Source organism: Ostrea edulis, chromosome 7 (assembly GCF_947568905.1).
Source record: "Ostrea edulis chromosome 7, xbOstEdul1.1, whole genome shotgun sequence".
In the NCBI taxonomy this organism is placed as follows: domain Eukaryota; kingdom Metazoa; phylum Mollusca; class Bivalvia; order Ostreida; family Ostreidae; genus Ostrea; species Ostrea edulis.
In genome coordinates, this window is record NC_079170.1 from 76975774 (window position 1) to 76998742 (window position 22969).

The following is a 22969-nucleotide window of genomic DNA, read 5'->3' on the forward strand; positions in this document are numbered from 1 at the left end:
AGTGGGATCTGGCTCCAAGGAGGAGTAAGCATTCCCTTTCGACCGGCAGCTACAGTGTACTGGCTGCACCCTAGGTCTGGATCAGGTAAACGGAGATATCCGTAGTCAAAATCAGCGTGCCAAGAACGGTCCAACAATAGGTATATTATAGGTTATATTGGCAAACTAGATTGTTATAATAACCATTGAATTTGCGACATGCCGACTTTAAACGAGACTATTGAGACCCCTCCATCATCGACTTCTTTGTAAGTAGCCGGCCTTGGTTAAAATCAAACCATACACAGAACAAGCTCTTGAGTATCGAATCAGTTGAGAGAAATAAACACCAGATGAAACTGATAAGGGAATAATTTGCATAAATATAGGAAGTTGGCGATGGAGAAACTTAAATCATCCCGTTTATCATGAAGTTGAGTTACTACTTTGCATTTAAGATATATTTCCAGTACAATATTAAATCATGAAGAAGAAGTGGGGGACGTTATGGTGCCTTTTATTTAGAGTTCCCAGGATTATGAAATGTGACCATAACAAACAGTGATCATTCGCATAAGTCTCAGAAGTAATACAAGATAAAGATTTTGGCAAACACGGACCACTGGACACACCAAAGGTGGGGTCAGGCGCCTAGGAGGAGTAAGCATTCCTTGTCGACCGGTCACACCCGCTGTGAACCCTATAATTTGATCAGACAAACGCAGTTATCTGTAGTCAAAATTAATGTGCCAAGAACGGTCTAACAATCGGTATGAAACACGGCAGACAACAACTTTGTTGTATTCACAAGCTAGATTGTTAAAACGACCATAGAATTTTCAAAATGCTGACTTTAATCGAGAATGTTGACACCCCTGTAACATGAACTTGATTGTCCGTAGCTTGCTTTGATTTTAAATCAATTGAGAATCAGTTGAGATAAAAACACCATATGCAGATAATAATGGAATATTGATAATAATGGAATATTGCTACACAGATATGGAAAATTGAGGATTGAGAAGCTGAAATCATCCCGTTTGTCATAAAGTTGAGTTGGTAGTTTGCCGTTAATATCTACTTTCAATAAATGATCTTAGTATGAAGCAAAAGTGGACGACTCTGTGGAGTCTTTTATTTCGAGCTCTCGGGGATATTTCGAATCAACATATAAATGAAAATCATTATTGCTAATAGATGAAACCTCATCGATATACCTTAATGTCGAATTGAAGGCCACTACAAGATATTTTATTTTCACGTATAATTTTCGTAATAAATTCTGCTTCATAAGAATATAAAAACAAGTCAGTTAACAAATGAGCACAATTCATGGCTATGGTATTTCCAACAGATTGTTGTATGACCTGATCACCAAAGACCACGAAGATATTGCTAATGAGGAATTTCAGCATATTTTTAATCTCAACTTCAGAGTACTTGTGTGTGGAATCATAGTGTCGTTTAACAAAGTGTTTTTATTTACCGATTCCGTATTCCATTTTTGTTGAAGAAGCAACTGTCTGTAATGTCAGAAAAACTATTCTTTAATTCATCGTGAAGAATGGTTGCGTAAAGTGTTGAAAAGTCATTTTTATGTTGTTGATATGAGAAAAGCTTTGGGATTTATAATGAAAATTATATATAATCTGTTTTATGTAATTAAACCAAGGAATGTTAGAATTGGCGTCTAAAAATGTTACCTTGTTATCACTTTTGACCTTTAAGTACCCTGTTTTACGATATTAATGAAACGTATCTGCTTGATACGGTAGTTTTGTTGGTGTTTCTGAGAATAATATTGCATCATTTGAATAGAACAATGTAAAACTTATACGGCACCAATTTTGATGCACCAGATGCGCATTTCGACAAATAATGTCTCTTCAGTGATGCTCAACCGAAATGTTTGAAATCCGAAATAACTATGAAGTTTTAGATCTAAATATAGCCAAAAACAGCGTGACAAACAAGTGGAGCCAAATTCGTCCAAGGATAAGAGCTATGCATGAGGGAAATAATCCTTAAAGTAATTTTCTATTTTTCGCTTTGTCTAGGAATACATCATAAATAGAGATTAAAGTTTGCATACTGATTTTATTGATAATTCTCCATCATTTAATACATCTATGAAAATGATTAAAAATCGCTTTGAAAATTTCAAATCTGAAATTCTATGAATTTTGTTACTTTCTTAATTCATTTTCCAGGAAAACTACAGGTCAACTATATCTGTGTCTTCCTTAAATGGTCCATTAATCCTCTAGCATAATTGTATGTTGTTTTTGGCGAGTAGACGTTTAGAGAACACACCTTTGATTTATGATTATGTAGTATCAAATTATGTAGCATAAAATAATTAGCCCATCACTTAGGGATGTATATTTAATTGCTGTTATAAAATTTAGAAATTAATTTCAAAATTAAGGATTATCTCCCTCATGCATAGCTCTTATCCTTGGACGAATTTGGCTCCACTTTTTTGGCACGCTGTTTTTGGCTATATTTAGCTCTAAAACTTCATAGTTATTTCGGATTTCAAACATTTCGGTTGAGCATCACTGAAGAGACATTATTTGTCGAAATGCGCATCTGGTGCATCAAAATTGGTACCGTATAAGTTTTACATTATGACCCCTGGGTCGAGGCCTCTGCTGGTGGGCTGTTAGTCCCCGAGGGTCTCTACAACCCAGTAGCTAAGTACTTCGTTACTAGCTTGAAAATACGGATGTATATTTAATTGCTGTTATAAAATTTAGAAATTCATTTCAAAATTAAGGATTATTTCCCTCATGCATAGCTCTTATCCTTGGACGAATTTGACTCCACTTTTTTGGCACGCTGTTTTTGGCTATATTTAGCTCTAAAACTTCATAGTTATTTCGGATTTCAAACATTTCGGTTGAGCATCACTGAAGAGACATTATTTGTCGAAATGCGCATCTGGTGCATCAAAATTGGTACCGTATAAGTTTTACATATAAAAGCTGATTCCAAATTGAACGTTACAACTGTGACAATCAATGCCAACTTTATAATGTATGGAAGCAGCCTTTTCCAGCAACTGATTTGTTCATCGTTGCTAGCTAGATACTTTTTCGATGGTAACATTTTTTGTTACTAAATCACAATTCTTCTTTATACAATAATGATAATGCCTCCTTGCTTAATTTAGTTTATGTGTTTACTGGGCTAAAGTTTACATCTGAAAACATGCCCTGAATACTTGTCCCTTGAATCTATGGAACATTAATAAGATATCTCCATGTATGCTTTATCGATCGTCAAACGTAATATAAGTTTACGCTCCAATGTTGCCAGATTTTATATACACATATACAGGGGTAGTAATGTATGCCCAAAATGATTAAATATTGACGTTACGTTAGCACAACGCTAATATTATTGTCCTATTCTACTTTGAAAAACAAAACTTTTATCAAATATTCTGCAATTTGAAAAAAAGTTTACGCTTTATACATGTATGCCCCCCCCCCCCCCCCCCCCCCCCCCCTATAAAAGGTTTTTGACAAGAATCAGAAAGTTTGATCATAACTTGTTACAGTGACATTTACTGGGATACATACAGCTGTAAATCATTCGTCCAAATATGATAACACACACGATGTTTCACATTTTGAAGGTATTGGTTGAACAAGAAATGAAATAAATTGATATTTTTATCATTTCAATGTGTTTATTCGATATATTCTTTATGAATGCAAGGTGACGATAACGAACAGTGATCAATCTCATAACGCCTATAAGCTGCCATGATACTGTCAATTGATACTGTTAATGATGGAACAAATATCGATTCATAGTGGGGAAAAATATTTAGAAGTTTTCTACATTACATCTTTTTCAGTTATTAACGTGTTCTAAATTACTCTTGTTTCGTTCATCAACAGCAGAAATTCACTTCTACATTGGTACATAGTTCTGCTGAGATTCCTTCCATCTGAAGCTTTACCATCCAGTAATAGTGATAAGATTGTAAACACTGTCATTTAGTAACCCCTAAAACAGAAAGCTCCAAGGATTGAGGCCTGGTCAATGAGGACGCCACTCTGTCTGTTCTGTAGGTTTTACACCTGTCTGTAAACGTTTCCTCTATCCAGCCTAAATCTGTAAACGAAGTGAGAACTGTCGCTCCATTCTGTTGAAATCATATAGTGTACACATGCATATCATCATTCATTTCTCACAAGCTAGCCAATTAGCGGGATAAATCTCTTGAGATGACCATCATGGTTCACCCGTTCTTTTGAACAAAATGTCCAATAACCCCCTCACTACTTAATGCAGCTCAAAGTGTTGCTTTTGGAGGATGTAGAGACTTATCCAGATGAAAATCCGAGTTTTCGATTGACTATAACTGCACATTTTTTTCCTTCATCTTACAGTTAAAAGTAGAATGGCCTCATGAAAAGGTGAAAATAGCGTACATAGTTCGATATCATAGATCCCATGAACTTTTAACGAAACTGTTAAAATCCATGTAATACCTTATATGTAGTAGCCTGCTTTAATTTAAAAACCGATCATGCACAGAATAAGCTCTTGCGTATCTAATCAGGTTAGAGACATCAACATCATATTCAGGTGATAATGGAATATTGCTACATATAGATGGGGAATTGACGATAGAGAAGCTGAAATAATCTCTTTTGTCATAACGTTGAGTTGTAAGTTTGCCGTTAACATCCGTGTTCAATAAAATATCCGGGTATGAAGGAGATGTATATCATATAAATATAAGGTGAAGATAACTAACAGAGATCAATCTCATAACTCCTACAAGCAATACAAAATAGATAGTTGGGCAAACACGGACCCCTGGACACACCAGAGGTGGGATCAGGTGCCTAGGAGGAGTAAGCATCCCCTGTTGACCGGTCACACCCGCCGTGAGCCCTATATGCTGATAATGTATTTTATTTGTAGCTCATTGAGATTATTGTTGATAGAAAAATACGTTAATATATACAAACTTCGCGTTGAAGGCCACAACAAGATTTTTTGCTTCTCATTTGGACGTTTTTGAATAATCTTTGCCGCTTAAGAATATAAAAACAAGCCAGCTACTACAGGAACACAATTGATGTCCATGGGAATTCCAGCAGACTGTTGGAAGACCTGATCGCCAATGACTACGAAGATATTATCAATAAGAAACTGCAGTATATTTTTTCTATCAATATCCAAAGTACTTTTGCGTAGAATCAGTGTGGTGTTAAACAAGTAAACCGTTTGAATGACAACTTATTTGATATGGATGTTTCCCTTTTTCATTTTTATTGGAGAAGCATCTTTTTATGATATATAAAAATGCTTATATGTCATTCAACGTGAGGAATGATATTGTAAAGTGTTAAAGCAATACCTTTTCAAAATGTGTTGATTTGAGAAAAGTTTTGTGATTTCTTTGATAACGAACAGTGCTCAATCTCATAACTCCTATAAGCAATACAAAATAGAGAGTCGGACAAACACAGACCCCTGGATATACCAGAGGTGGGATCAGGTGCCTAGGAGGAGTAAGCATCCCCTGTCGACAGGTCACATTCACTGTGAACCCTATCTCTTGATCAGGCAAACGGAGTCACCCGTAGTCAAAATCAGGATGCCAAGAATTGCCTAACAATCGGCACGAAACACATCATGCAGCATTTGACCCAATGATATGTTGTATTTGCAAATTAGATCGTTATAACGACCATATAATTTGCGAAATGTTGACTTTAAACGAGACTGTTTACAACCCTGCACCATAAACTTGTTTGTCAGTAGCTTGCTTCGATTTAAAAACTGACCATACGCAGAACAAACTCTTGCGTATAGAATCAGTTGAGATGCAAAAATTGATATACAGATGATAATGAAATATTGCTACATATATATGGGAAGTTGACGACGGCTGAAATCATCCCGTTTGTCATAAAGTTGAGTTGTTAGTTTGCCATTAAGAATATTCAGAGTACTTTTGCGTAGAATAAGAATGTTTTATAATCCATATGCCATTTACATCACTTCTGATATATGCTGTGACATGCTATATTTGACGTTTTCACTACAACACGAAATTTTCTTAGGATCTACATACAGTTGAAATGCTGGTATTGTCCGCATGTATTTCTGAAAATATCCTTCTAACACTTTCCTTCGGAGTTGTCGAAACTACAGTTCTAACGAAATTTTGTATATTTTGGCATTCTCGGAACACTGATTTACACTGAGGATAACTCCGTTTAACTCATAAAGATATAGGGCTCACGGTGGGTGTGGCCGATCGATAGGGTATGCTTACTCATCCTAAACACCTAATTCCACCGTTGGTGTTTCCAGGGCTCCATGTTTGTCCAACTCTCTTTTTGGTATTACTTACATGAATTATGAGATTGATAACTGTTCGTTATCTTCACCTTTCTTGCCTCCACAATTATGATCATGATAATTGCAAACAAATGACTAAGATGGTAAGATACTTAATGGATGTGCCATAATAATGTTGTTGTCATCAGACACTAAATGATCATAGTTCAATGATGTTATCTAGCCGGAAATAATAAATTCAGCACCCGTCACAATAAACCTGACGTCAAACGTCTACACATACCCATAATAGGCTTTAATCGAGCAAGTGCAGTTTTACTTATCGTTTTGTTTTTTTAAATTGCCTTTTACATATAAACCATTAGGAATATTACATTAAGGTCATAAATTTCAATCACCAGGAAACCTATATGACATCATTAAAGTTGTATGATTTTAATACATGTAGTCTACAGCAATCATCATTATTGAATAATTATGAAACCAGATAGAAAAGAAAAAACCAATGTTGTCAAAAAAAGTGATGAAATATTTGAAAGATTACATGCTGTGTGGGTAAATACAAATTATGATACTTATCTTGAAAAATAGCTTCATAAAAAATGAAGGATACCACTCTTTAAACGTTGTAAATATCCCTGCATGTGTGCGATTACATAGGGATGTTGCAGGTGTACACAATGAGCTGAAAGGTACGGGGGGTTTTTATCCCAGAATCCTCTATGATGCCAAAACATAAACATTTTCCTCTGAAGTACAGAATGAGCGTAGTAGAATGCTGAGTTCAATCACTCTGTCATTATACTAGGGATCTGTTATCCACGGATATATTCCTAGGATTTGTCTGATTATAAGTCTCAAGTACTTAGAAAGTTTTGAACAGCGCAAAACACAGAATTCACAGATTATGTAAACACCTTAATATGAACCAATTAATTTATTATAAAACTCAAGCATTTTGCAATAGAAATGAGATAGCTAGCACTTTTAAAACTACAATCAAAGGTGTAAAACCGTCGCTGACAAAACCCTGCTTATTTTCAAACAAATGGCAAAACCTTCTAGTGACATAAATACAACCACACTATCGTTACTGATTTGTTCTTAAAATTTGGATCAGTAACAGAATGTTGAGAGCGAGTTATTTAGTAGAGACCGTGCCATTCTCGACATACACAAAGCTTGCTTTATCTCATGTCGACCAACATGGAATGGACAAGTGGAAAGGTACAATCGCTGTTCTTTTGAAAATCAGACGAAACATGTAACCGTCTATTGATAGTGTTCTCGCTCTCTGACAATGTTATTTGATTCACTTGATTGTGTGCAATTTCACCAAATTGGTAGTGTGTGTTCCCATTCCACCTCTAACTGTAGATATAACTACAATCAATATCATTAATGAATTCATATCGATACAGATGCATCAAACACATATGTTGGTGCTGAGCTGTGCCTGCTGCAGACTGGTTAGATACGCACCGGTCAATTTCTACTTCTCCTACTCACCTGTCTTTAACTCTGGTATCTTCAGGAGGTTCTGTTTGTCCTACTCTTAATTTTAATATTCTTTATAGGAATTATGATATTGTTTATTACCGTTTTTTTGTTTTATGATCCTGTACTGGACAGAAATAGCAAATTAAATCTCTTACAGTTCTAAGGATTAAAAGGAAATGTGAGCCTTCTTCCTTGCAATTCAATACGAAGTAAGCATTGTGACATATACTACATTTATTTTCTTTTTTCGTTGCATTTTGTAGTCTGATTCAGCTAATTTGTGCCCTATGAACTCAACATGAAAATATCCATGACATAGATGTGTGAATCATAAATGACCAAATCGATCACTCGTTTTGATACTATTATGTGCACATCGTTTTATCATGCCATCTTTATCATTTTGCAAAGAAGAAGGAACCACAAATACATTGGACGATTTGTTTTCCTATTGAGCCTGGGTTTTTTTCTCTCGATTGCTGAGGATCATTTACAAAACAACTTATATAATATATTGATTTACCAATCTGAGTATTTAGTTCCTTTCCATTTCCATTTAGATCTCATTGACATATATAAGCTTGCTTCCCAATATTTTATCGATTGCCATTCTTATTACTATTGATTTTGACTACGTGTTCACGGATGGTGTGACCGGTCAACAGGGGTGCTTACTACTCCTAAGCACCTAATCCAACCTCGGTGTATCCAGAAGTTCGCGTTTTCCCTACTCTTTATTTTGCTTAATCTAAATGATACATGAGATTCATTGCTAATTGTTATCTGCACATTTTAATGCATGCGAATGATACATAGACTTGAATATTCTGGGGGTCATTTTTTTTTTCATCAAGCGATCTCCTGATTTACCTTCATCACCGGACATTTTTCCACTTTGGGTTTTTGGTCAGATACGTAGTTTACTCCGCTTTCTGTGATTTTGATATAGAAAACACCAGTTGTGCATTTCTTTTCAAAAAATATTTCATTAAATGACGATTTACTATATTGCTGTATGTAGCCAATTTTCTAATAAGAAATACGATGTAGATTTAGAAATATCAGAGAAATCACATGTCTAACTTCGTCAATAAAACATTATCAAATGCGATCTTCCTTGCTCCACGGGTGTGTTCCATTTTGAAAATTAAGGAAAAATGTTGTCTCATTATGAGGACGGTTCCACTTTGTATTTCTGTATATCGGAAATCAGATAAATATCGTCTACTGAAATTGTCCTTCCCTGTTTGGGAGAAATTCATAATCATTGACTTAACTCGTTGATAGCCATCAACTCGTACAATTTATCAGCTAACTAGTACTATTCAAGGGCAGATCAATCTAGACACTAAGAAGTCAGTTGAATCATACTTTTTGTTTCTCATTTGGAATGTTAATATAATGTAAAACTTATACGGTACCAATTTTGATGCACCAGATGCGCATTTCAACAAATAATGTCTCTTCAGTGATGCTCAACCGAAATGTTTGAAATCCGAAATAACTATGAAGTTTTAGAGCTAAGTATAGCCAAAAACAGCGTGCCAAAAAAGTGGAGGCAAATTCGTCCAAGGATAAAAGCTATGCATGAGGGAAATAATCCTTAATTTTGAAATGAATTTCTAAATTTTATAACAGCAATTAAATATACATCCGTATTTTCAAGCTAGTAACGAAGTACTTAGCTACTGGGCTGTAGAGACCCTCGGGGACTAACAGTCCACCAGCAGAGGCCTCGACCCAGGGGTCATAATGTAAAACTTATACGGTACCAATTTTGATGCACCAGATGCGCATTTCGACAAATAATGTCTCTTCAGTGATGCTCAATATAAACGATCCCATATCACACTTATAATATTTGTCATATTAGACAAAATTAAACTTCCCGAAACCAATGCATTAATATACTACTCAAAATTTGATAAGTATTATAGATATTTTTCTGTTTAAAAAATTAATAACTGCATAACTGGCAATATTGTGTCCAAGTGAAATCCAAAACGTCTTCAACAAACTTGCACGTGGATTTCATGCCATGGAAAATGCGTTTCTCATCACAATTTATGCTTTTGCTACCATTGCACGATTTTCACTCAGGCATCGGTGTCTGATTCTTTCTACAATTTCAAACTCACTTGAGTGTTTACACAACGTTTATCAACACAATGCCCCTTCAACGTGTAAGGCGTCACCTGACGACAGACCAACTGGGCAGATGTATTGGAATGCTTGACACTGGCTATTCACAACGTGACGTTGCAAATGCACTAAACGTCAGCCAGAGCGTTGTAAACAGGGTCTGGAACCGACAGCAAACATTTGGTACAGCAGCACACCGACATGGGGGTGGTCGTCAGAGGTCGACAACCCAACGCTAAGGCCATTTTGTGGCTCTTTAGGCACGACGCCATCCCTTCTGGACAGCAACAAGCCTATGTAACGACTCAACTCGAGAGGGCATGTGTTCGAGTCACTCTGACTGTTCGACACCGGCGGAAGCGATTGGACAGGATTGAAGATCATGTCACTTGGACACAGAACGATTGGGTTCAAGTTCTGTTCACCGATGAATCCAGGTATTGTTTGGACTTTACAGACAGGAGGCACCGAGTGTGGCGACGACAACGTGAACGTGAACGTTTCCATGATGCCAACATCAGTGAACATGGCCGATACGGTGGTGGTTCCATCATGGTCTGGGGTGAAATCAACAGGGATGGAAGAACAGATCTTCATGTCATGGAGAGAGGAACAATGATGGGGGTGCGGTACCGGGATGAAATCCTCAATGTTTACGTCAGACTCTACGCTGGTGCTGTTGGCCCTGAGTTCATCCTGATGGATGATAACGCCCGTCCTTATCGCGCCAGTGTGGTGGGGTAGTACCTTCAGCAGGAGACAATTGTCCGTGGACTGGCCAGCGCGCTCACCGGACTTGAACCCGATTGAGCATGTATGGAACGTGCTGCAAGTTGCCCTTTCACACCGTAGAGCATAACAAACGACTTTGACAGAGCTCGGAAACACCCTCGTGGAAGAGTGGAACAACCTGGACAACTGCTAAAACTAAGTTAAACCTCAAATTAAACTAGTAACGTTCTATAGCTCAAGGGTAGTAGATTTATGATTTATACACCCATTGATTATCTAAAATCACAAAGGAATTTCCCATTACAATCAGAAATCAGGATGACCGTCCGTTTCCTGAATAAAAGATATTCTATAATTAAGGAAATCCGGGTTCATGATGAGTTAAATGCATTATGCAGAATTTCTACCATCATTAGTATCACACATAAAACAAAACCTCAGAAAGTAATGCTACCAATATTGCGTTCTCTTCCATATTGATTCGTAGTTTGTACGCAGTACAGTTTAGGTTCCGATAAGGAAGTGTGGCCCAGTCTACACAGAAATGTGTATCATGACATCAAGAAAAGATAAAATCTCTTACGGTAGCCTTCAACATGACATTTAGATGTATCGACGATGTTTTCTCTATTAGCAATAATCATTTTCATTCATATGTAGATTCAATATATCCCTGTGAACTCGAAGATAATAAGAGTCATGCACATGTGATTCGTATTTGGATATTTTATTGAACATGGATGTTAATGGCAAAATAAAAATTCAACTTTATCACAAACGGATGATTTCAGCTTCTTCATCGTCAACTTCCGATATTTAGGGAGCAATATTCCATTATCACCTGCATATGGTGTTTATATATCTCAACTGATTCGATACACAAGAGTTTGTTCTGCGTATAGTCCTTTTTTAAATCGAGGTAAGCTACTGAGAAACAAGTTGATGTTACCGGGGTTACAACAGTCTTGTTTACAGTCAGCTTTTTGCAAATTCTTTGGTCGTTATAACGATCTAGTTTGCGAACACAACTTATCTCTGGGTCAAATGCTGATTGACGTGTTTCATAACGATTGTTAGGCCGTTCTTTGCATACTGATTTTGACTACGGATAACTCCGTTTACCTGATCAGGATATATGGCTCATGCCAGGGGATGCTTACTCCCCCTAAGCACCTGATCTCACCTCTGGTATATCCAGAAGTCCGTGTTTACCCAACTCTCTATTTTGTTTTGCTAATAGGAGTTATGAAACTAACCACAAACACTGTTCATTATATTCACCTTTCATGCTGAATATTGATGCCCGTATTTTTATCGTCATACATGTATCTTTTCAGATTGTTTATCAAACCTTTCAAAATTCCTTAAGGAATTTATGTTAAGATCTTTTTAATAAATGCTTTTGAGTTTATAATGATCAGAGGAAAATTACATCAGAATGATTTTCTAAACAGAAGGTATTCAATAAAAATATTTTTGACAACACTTTATAGTAAACATTGGAAAATTCCTGACATTTTCATGCGGAACACTAAACCTTTATATTTTTTTCTTTCAGTGATGTGAAATATGCTATACCCGGAGCATGTGGGTGAGTACATGTATATGTATATAATATTACATCGTGCAAATAGTAAACTCAGTTATTATATAATTTAATCATTCAGAGATTTACAATAGCTTGAAATCCAACAAACCAAAACAAATGCTGGAGTTCCTTATTGACAATATCTTGCTGGTATTTGATGGTCAAGCTCCGGAATCATGAAACTGTCTTAAACTTTAAGATTGTCTTACATCAATAAAGTTGCACTAAGATCTTAAGACTGGTCTAAAAGTGGACCACAAAAACTTCTTAGAGTTAAGATTGATATTTTGTCTTAAATTTCTGCCGTAGAGCTGTCTTAACTTTCTAAAACTGTCGCTAATTTCGTTCAAAATGGCCACACTTGTTGGATTTTTAATGCGAGTAAGGTCCAGGGGTCCGTGTTTGCCCAATTATCTATATTGTGTTGCTTATTATAAGTTATGAGATCGATCACCTTACGTTATCTTATTTGTTTACGAATAAATAAGCCGTCGGTAGATCGAAATTACAGGATCTTGACATTGAAAACCATATAATGAAGAAATTGTCTTTCTGTGAGCAAATTATTCATGTGAAAAGTTTGCTTATCGGAAAAAAATTCAAGTCTCTGTGATCGAACGGTAACACGCTACATAAGTTTTAGAGTGGGCGTATTTAAACAAGCATAAACATGACTTATGTGATCAAAATATCGCAGGATCACAGGAGTCGGCATTTTAATCTGTAAAGGTAGATATTGTAAACAACAACCACTGAGCTTAGCTCCCAGCGCTTGCGAAGCATCAGGAACGCAACACGATTTCGACAAAATCTGCTCCGGTGCTATATTTCACCAAATGGTGAAGTGAAATATAGGTGATATTGATATTTACGATTCTTAGAAATAAGTAATTTCTGTTGTGATTCATTATTTGATAATTCATTTACATGTTCCTTATAATTCTGTCACTATTCAATTTATAAACAATATTTGATGTCGAATTATGTATTTCCTTTCAATTTTTCAAACAGGACAATGAGGGTGAAATATTGGAAGAGGTGGATATCAATGATGCAGTAGATGAAGACCTCGATGAATCAGAAGCACCTGTTATTCTGGTCACAAGTGATACTGACACTGTTATATCTTATTGTAATATGCTAAATAAACATACTGCTTAATGTCGTTTAATCATCTGCGTTTCAAAATCACTGTTACTTCTTTTATTTTAAACGAAACTGGAAAGTAGAAGAAACTGTAGATCTAATGAGAAAATAAATTACTCTATGGTACAATTGTGGGTAGTGATCTTGTCAACAAAACAAACTCCGCCTAGCTGGGTTATCATTGGGGCCCTTTTTCTGTGTTGGGAAATGGTAAACTGAATGTCCGTTGATGTCCGTTATAGACATGGATGATTATACCATAATAGTAAAACTATGTCGGCAAATTTAATCCGGATAAGGAGGGAGTTGGGTCAGACCAATTTACATTTCCATCAACATCTTGATGCTATTTCTTGATGTCATTAACCTGGGGACATATTACGTTATTATATAGAACAAAGCTTTAAACTATGTGTAAACATTCTAATTAACATTTTATTAGTATGCATATAATATATTAAAGTAATGCAAATCACATTGATATATTCTAAGTGTGTAGATCCTTATTTAGACACTACTGTTGACATATTGTCGCTTTTATAGTCTTCAAAAAAGTCCAAACGACAAAAATAGTTTAATAGTAGCCATTCCACTGACCACAGTTTAATATCGCAACTTTCGTATACTCAACATATAAATATACAAACAACACATAAATAATACTAAGACATCATATTTTAGATGTATGAAATGTCTGACGTGTTTCATACCGATTGTTAAGCCGTTCTTGGCACACAGATTTTGACTGCGGATAACTCCGTTTACCTGATCAGGATATAGGGCTCACAGCGGGTGTGACCGGTCAACAGGGGATGCTTACTCCTTCTAGGCACCTGATCCCACCTCTGATGTGTCCAAGGGTCCGTGTTTGCCCAACTATCTATTTTGTATTGCTTATAAGAATTATGAGATTGATCACTGTTCGTTATCTTCACCTTACATGGAGTAGTCACACCTATGTAAGACAAACTATTCTTCTACTGGTCTAGCAACTCACAAACTACTCCCTTTTAAAAAATACCTGAAAGCACCCTGAAATTCTTGTCAGGGTCTCCCATTGGCCGGAATACAAATAATCAGCCGATATAAATTTAAACCCAGTACATTACCTATTAAAATGTACTTACTCTCACCTAGACTATTCAATACCTGGGACCTGAACCTAAGCATGTTAAGAAATAGTGGTGTTTAGGTTTATCTAAACACACACACACACACACACACACACACACACACACACAACACTGACGTTAGTAGTGCTGCACAATGAATAAATGAATGAGAATCTGAATTAAATCAATGTATAATGTAAAATAATAAAACAAAGTCCAACTATCACAATAACATTGGTATCTGTACACGTATAGTTTGCACCGGATGTATACACAACTATAATAAAACTTAGAAATCGCGTGAATGTAGTATATCGATTAATCATAAAGCAGTGTTCCAGTAGTACCTCAACATTTCTATTCAGTATCTCTAAATCTGAAACATTATCGGTGTTAATTGGGGTTGAGCTTCTCTTGCGTAAAATAAACAATAAGCTTCAACATTGTTCTGACGTGAAGCGTTATGATTTATATTCTAAGATATTTTCTAAATTGAAATTAATTACTCACATTTACATTCTATTTTTCTTTTCGCCGTAATCCCCAACGGTTGATTTAGAGGTTCTATATTTATCAGGATTTATACGTGCATTGTTAACAGCTATGTCGGTTTCAGGGGGAGTGGTTATATATACCATTGGTAAAGATATCGAGAGCAAACACATTAGAAATAGCGTGTAACGTCACCATAGCGATCTAAGAGAGATTACCATTTTTCCAAGTCTTCTGGATAAAGTACACAGAAATTTGTTTACAAGTTTACTTACACTATTTACACGTTATCAGAGTTCACGTACATTTTAATGTAAAGTAATCCAGAATCCAACACATATACCGCTTTCTTATGTTCACTACTTTACTCTACTCTCTGCTACTTTAGCCTGAGGAAACCCCTCCTATGCATAGCTATTGGGCATTGCGCGCGAAGAACAATGCATGTTGACCATTACATAATAATACGACATTGCTCGCGAGGAGCAATGTTATGTAAACAAATGATTAGCGCTATAAAATATAAACAAAACATAATGAAGTAATTAAATACCGCTACAGCAGACATCAGATATAAAATTTCAATACAATAATCACCATTTGAAGAGAGATTCATCTGACATTATTTCCCTATCCATTCACTATGTGTTGTCTTCAGGAATTGGTTTAAAGGCATATCTACTGAACCGTTACGAAAGGTGAGTGACACACAATGTATTCCTCAAGTATGCATTTTTTACTATAGGACTATACATTCTGTTTGAAAAAATGTATCGATGTGTAAATTCTGGATATGTTACTTACAAACTGAATAAAAGTACGAAACGCATTTATATTCAGTTTGTTGGTAAAATATCCTGAGTTTATACATCGATATATTCTTCGAAAAGAATATTTCATTCATATAATTCCAATTCGTTCACTGTATTAACAATTTCTAAAATTATGACACTGTCCCCACTGAGTCTCAGGTAGTAGGTTATTTGTATTCAGGCGCGTATGAATGTATCACGTTTTAGAAGTTATTGATGTGTAATTCTCGTTCAGATTTATTTTTGTCCAATCAAAACCATTGTAATTGAAGACATTGCTGTATACATATGTACATGCAGGTTAGGGTGCTGATCATCCAATACGGTTTTTACATCATTCAATTTATTTTGACGTGTGCAATCATTTTCAAACCCGGCATTATGCCTACATTGAACACGTGTATCTTTAATTTTGCCTTTGAGTTATACTACAACTCCATGTGATGATAACTTATCTACTGTTACTTAAAGGGACATTGACACGATTTGAGCTGAAAATTTTCAAATTTTACGTTTTGATTTTTGTTAACTAAGATATTACTAATGACCATCAAAACGTTGACTATCAGTAGGCAAGGTACATAAGCGATGCAGGGATTACAAATCCTTCTTATGTAAACAAGGCTTGCGCCATGTTTTTGTTTACATAGATTAAATAAACTAGTAAAAGTTTCGTTTAAAGCAGATTTTTATCCATTTACCAGTAAATTCTTAACACAATTTAATCTTTTATAGTGTTTGGCACATCTCATTTTGTTTTAAACACGCCATTTTCTATTAATCAGTCTAATGTAAACAAAACATGGTTAGAGTCGTGTTTACATAACAAAAATTCCCGAGTGCTGTATCTCACTTATAACTTAACAACTGTAATTCAAAGTTTGGTTGACCTTTAGAAATACTTTAGTTAAGCATCGTAAACAATAAAAATGAAAACATAGAATTTGAAAATGTTCAGCTTAAATCGTGTATTTAAATCTGTATTCAAATACGTGTGTAAAGAACGGTCTAATAATGATATATATGAAACAGGTCAAACAGCATTCGATCCAGTGGTATCTTTTATCTGTAAATTGTATAATTATAGCGAATATATAGAATGGTAAATGCTGACTTTGAACGATATTCTGGAAAACCCTGCAACATCATTAAACCCGTCTTGATTTGAAAATTGATTACATGCAAAACATGTTATTTTCGAATTGAATCTAGTATACAAATAACAGAGAGTGTCGGCGATTTCCTTGCTTCTCTGTGATACAATATCTCAGTCTACAACAATAAGTCAATATCACATGTGAAAAGAAATAGATGATGCTGGTACCCAAACATACTTATATAACTTGTTACATGTCCAACAGCTGGCTCTTGTTGTATATTCGAAAGTATGACCCGTAAGTACTTCCGAGAGGGATAGGTTCACGTATATTTCCCAATATATTTTTGAATGTCATTTTGTCATTTTCATCGCTGGAGTCATCAATAGTTTAATGAAAGGAGTGGGATTGTAGCAGCAGTTTTGATAAATCTGGAGTGTTTTACTATTGATGTTGCCAGTTAGATATGTTCAAACCCTTGGACAGTATAGAGGTAAGGGAAGTACATCTAACAACCTTATATATTATTAAGGTATACGTTATATTTTCCAATCGGCCTAGATGTATGAGCGTTCGCCCCGCATGCGGAAGGCTGGGGTTCGAATCCCGGCCTCGACAGACCTTAGTCGTTAAAACAGGTAGTGACAGTTACATCGCCAAACACTTGGCATAAGGTGTGGATGTCACGGGTCCTCGGAGATGACCTTAAAAACGGATGTTCCGTATCACAGTAGGTGTGGAACGCTAAAGAACCCTCACTGCTCAATGGCCGTAAGCACCGAGCATAGGGCGACATTTGAAGCTCTTCACCGGTCTTGGTGACATCTACATATAAGTGAAAAATTCTTAAGCGTGACGTTAAGGACGATACCAATAGAATGCATTCCTATATATGTATATCCATTTATTCATACTAAACATGCACACCATGTAAGGCTACGCACTATATTACATGGATGTTTAAGCAAATGAATTACACAATCAGGTATGACGTCACCATAAAGTTGCTAAAACTTTTTATGTTCCAATGTTTGATTTAAACGGGGGAACCATCTTTTCTTAAATCCTATTATACACCAGTTGATATATGACGCAATTTGACATTTTCAAAAACGTATTGAAAAAAAATCATTGTTTCACAAGATATAGAGACAAAATACTAGCCACCAAAAATTAGTTCAAGAAGGAAGAGGAACTTTTTAAGGGGCATGGGCACGATTTGAAAATCTTTTCCCTATATTTATTGTGTACAATGCTTAGCTAAAGTATTTCTAATGGTCAACGAAAATTTGAATATCAGCACTCACACTTCTTACTTAAGTAGACAAGGTTCGTGCCATGTTTTTGTTTACTTACAGTGTATACATTGCTTAATGTAAAACGTCATGTTCAAAACATAATGAGATGCACTAAACACTAGAAACTATTCAATTGCATTCATAATTAACTTGTAAAATGAAAAAGTTTTTAACGAAACTTTTTACTAGTATATTTAACCTACATAAACAAAAAACATGACACGGTCCTTGTTTACATAACAAAGAGTTTGTGAGGCATGTATCTCCCATATACCTCGACAACTGACGTTCAAATTTTTGCGGAGAATTTGAAATATCTTAGTTAAGAATACTAAACATTAACAAAATGAAGAATATTATTTTAAGACTTGAGCTCAAATCGAATTCATGCCTCTTTAATACAACATCTAAACATTAGCAGAATTTTTGAAACACAAGTGACTAAGCACTATGTTTAATTCGAATGATACAATAAACAAGTTACTGGAACCAGATGACAGTGTCAGAACCCTGGTGGCCAAACGGACAGGTAGATCTAATTCATCGGGATCTTCGTCGATTACTTTATGAATGACCATGAGAACCAATTATTTCCGGACGATTGAGACCTGATTATAGAATTAAAAAGAAATACATAATCTAACATAAAATATTGTCTATGAAATAAATAATTACAGATTAATAAAGAACATGTCAAAGAATTATCAAATTATGAATCACATCAGAAATTACTTATTTGTAAGAATCGTGAATATCACAATCACTAACTTGTCAGTTCACTGATATCCTCAAAAAATGAATACATCACTAACATATGATGCCTTGTTAATGAGGGAAATATCAACCAATTGTATTCAAAGAAAAAGAATATTCGTATTTGTCTGTTCTTACAAGAAAAAATCTTTCCAAATTACGATTTAATGTTCTCGAAATTATAAAAGCAGATCTTAATATCAGTCATTATCTTGAATTTTTTTTTGTAGATGATATTGAAATTACGAGATGTAATATAGAAAACAAGAGTGAAAAATCTCGAAATCTTTAGATGTATTCTCCAAGTATGTTATATATAGAAAGTATATGCATATGATACTTCAAAATTTGATAATGCAATTGTGAGGATAAAATGTTGATAGTTTTCACATTAAGCTACGTAGTGTAATGAATGACGCATCCTGATCTGGGGCACGGGTAAAAATCTCGAAATTTCAAGATGCATGCCATTATTTTGAATTGATAAGGGAATACCTCACGTTTGTTTTAAAGATAAAATTAGCTTGAAAGTAGACATGACGTATCTATCTTGATTTTCGTTACAGAGATATTATCTCGTAAATAAAGTCATATCTCGCAATATCTAGATTTTATCTCGTAATTTGGATATATATTTTTATAGCAAAGAGAAAACCATGATATCGCCTTTTAATTGACATCAGCAAACCATTGTGAAATTGCTACATTTTTCTTTGGGTGCATATCTATGCACACGGTACTTTTATAGACATCTGTTGTCATATCTATGCACACGGTACTTTTATAGATATTTGTTGTTGTTAAATTGTGTGCGATGTTGATCATTATCATTAACATTTTCAGGACAATGCAATGCCTAAGCTACATGAAAATATTGTATTTAATAATAACTCTAGGAATTCCGAAATTAATATGATTAGGTATTAGTTTTGGTCATCCAATCAAAATCCCCGTCTATAAACACTACTGTAGGTCTTACACCCTAAGTATAAGCAACAATTACCGCCCAGGTACTGTTTTGTAAGATGTAGCCAATTTCAATTATGTGAATGTTACACTTACATACATGTAGTAAAGCACTACTTGACATTTTAGCGGTTAATATTGACTTATTCACCCTCAACGTTCCATCATAATCTATATTAACTTCCAGAATCAGTAAACATTTTACTTCTCAGATGCATATACCGAACACATCCGCTTGGCCCCAGAAATATCGATAGGTGTATAATATTCATCTCTAAGGCACGTAGAGGGTATTGTAATACATTTGTTTTGGTATGTTGGATTTCGAACAATCACAAACCTCTAGATAATTAAATCACATAATCACTGAGTTTAATATCTGTGCGGTATAATGATATATACTTACCCACATGCCCCAGCTGTAGTATAATACACATCACTGAAAGAAAATAAATCTTTAATGTTCCACATGAAAATGACAGGAATGTTTTATGTTTTGTACATCGTGTTTTCAACAATGTTAAGTTTTCATTGAATCTATTCTGTTTAAAAATCGTCCCGAAGTAATTTTTGTTCTCAACATTGGGAACTCAAAAGCATAATTAAAAAGATCGTAGCATAAATCCCTTTGAGGATTTTGAAAACTTTAATGAACAATTTATAAAGATGAGACAATAAAAGAATAGACATCAGTATCCGGCACTCCATTTTATTATAGGTTATCTCCCATTGTAGTAAAGAAAGGAAAACTTTGGTATGATATTATTGCAGACAAGTATTTCATCATGAAATAAAATTATTTGTGTTGTATCTAGTCGCACAGTGATTTGGAAAATTTTCATGTAATTTGGCCTACAAACAATGAATCAATTAAAAAAGAGAAGAAAAAACAACAAATTTGACCAGTCCATTAGCTTCATTGCTTACAGGTGTTATACTAATTATTGTAGTCAGTGTGTGTACTAGATTTTTAACTCATACTGGACCTGGATGCTCTAGTTAGGAATCTGAAGATCACTAACTCAGGAGATATCATCATAACTGCTGATTGTAATTGACAACTCATCAGCCAATGGGTGTATAAATGAAATTATAAATTCACTACCATTAAGCTATAGGACGTTACTAGCTAAATTTGAGGTTTAACTTCTTTTTAGCGGATTTTCAGGGTATTTTCTTGTTTGTGTGATTCTTACAAGGACTTATATGACGGTGATAGTGGCCTACACAGGGGGTGTACCACGTGTTATATTTTTTTGTTGTGTAATAAGACGTTGTTTAATTCTACTATAGTCCAAATAATACAATATATCTGAATACATCTATAGATCCTATCTTACAAAGCTAACAAAGCAGCATAATTCATGTCCATGGCAGTTCAAACAGACTATTGGAACACCTGATCACCAAAAGTACTCACTTGCAGAGTATAGCCGTGCACTCGTTCGGATACGTGTTGCCATCGGATCCACAGACAGGGAATCCCTCGGATGAACAAGGACAGTCTTAACATAGACAACAATAAGATAACTGAATTAGTCCTGGAGTTAATCAATCAGCCAGGCGTCCAAGTAAGTGACTGGTCAGTCGGTTATTACAGTCAGTCAATTACTACGTTCCAATACTTAATAAGTTCTTAATGTAGTTGATTAAAAAGGAATTTTCGTAAAACAACATTGGTCTGTAAGATTGAATTTGAGCAAAAGAATAAGATATTTGAAAAAAATAATTATACGCATTTTCAGTATTAGTTTATCTAGAAGAATCTGCTTTCTATCCTACAGAATAGGTAGAGTGTGACTTTCTCATTGGCCAGGTCTCAAACCACTAGACACCTTTTCCGTGGGATTCCTAGAAGACAGAGTCTTTAACCCTAAACCACTATCACTATAACGTCAAACTTTAACTGAGAGAAGTCTAAGCAGAATGATGTGCCAATGTAGTAAAACTTTTAAAGACGTGGCTTTCTGTTGTTGATGAACTAAACCAGGGTCATTTAGAATACGGTACGATAGAGCCTTACAATGTGCTGAAAATGACGTAATACAGAAGAATTATATGCTTTCATTATTCATTTCTTGTTCAACTAATGTCTTCAAATTGTAGCATAATATACGAAACAAGCTTATTTAGTCAAACACTTTGCAACAATATGTGTCAAAGCAAATCTACTTGTATCAGGTTTTGATTATCCTTTCTGCTTCTTGTCAAAACAAATTTTTACAGGGGGCAACATATGAGGCATAGATGTTTTCAAATTGCGGAACATTTCGTTTTTGTTTTCAAAGCAGCTTAAGACGATAATATTTACTTTTTGCTAGCCTAACGGCAAACCATTATCATTTAGGCAAATGTCACGTCTACCCTATATATGTGTATGAAATCTGGCAACACCGGAGTTCAAACGTATGTTACGGTTGACGATCGATTTCATTAAATCATCGCAGAGGAATGCGATATAGAAAATTATTATCAATATTCCTTAGATTCTGGGGAAGTTAAAGGAGCATGGACACGATTTGAGCTGAAACAATTTAAATTTTATTTTTTTCCATTTTCAATGATTACAATGATTTGCCAAGGTATTTCTAATGGTCAATAAAAAAAAAAGTCAGTTGTCGAGTTACAAGAGACATGTTGGCCTCAGAATTCCCTTTGTAAACAAGGCTCGTACAAACGTTTTGTTTTAATAAAAATATCTTCATGCCCTCTCTTAAGGTAGGGGGTGTTAATGCTTTTATTTAAGAATGATGATTTTAATAATAACATATCTTACCGTCGAAAAAGTATCCGACGAACAGGGACGAGCAGATTAACAGCTGAAAAAGACCGTTTCCCGTCATTATAATGTTGCCGTCGATTGTTGCAATTGTTCAATTTGCAATCAGCCTTTATACGTATCCTGATGTGAGGCGACGTGACGCGCTAATAACTGTATACATTATATTATGTAATTTTGTATTCCTTGTAAGAGTTATGAAATTCATTACTATTCGTTATTTTCACCTTTTCATAA

The 22969-nt window shown here is 35.1% G+C and overlaps 1 long non-coding RNA gene across 1 annotated transcript; it reads right to left on the reverse strand.

Moving 5' to 3' along the window:
* Nucleotides 1–20357: 20357 nt before the first annotated feature.
* LOC130048527 (uncharacterized) lies at nucleotides 20358–22811 on the reverse strand. The gene is made up of 3 exons (XR_008797316.1): nucleotides 22730–22811; nucleotides 21374–21458; nucleotides 20358–20392 (listed from the first exon to the last, which is right to left on the reverse strand). It is a non-coding gene; the product is annotated as an uncharacterized LOC130048527 (long non-coding RNA).
* Between the last annotated feature and the right edge of the window lie 158 nt (nucleotides 22812–22969).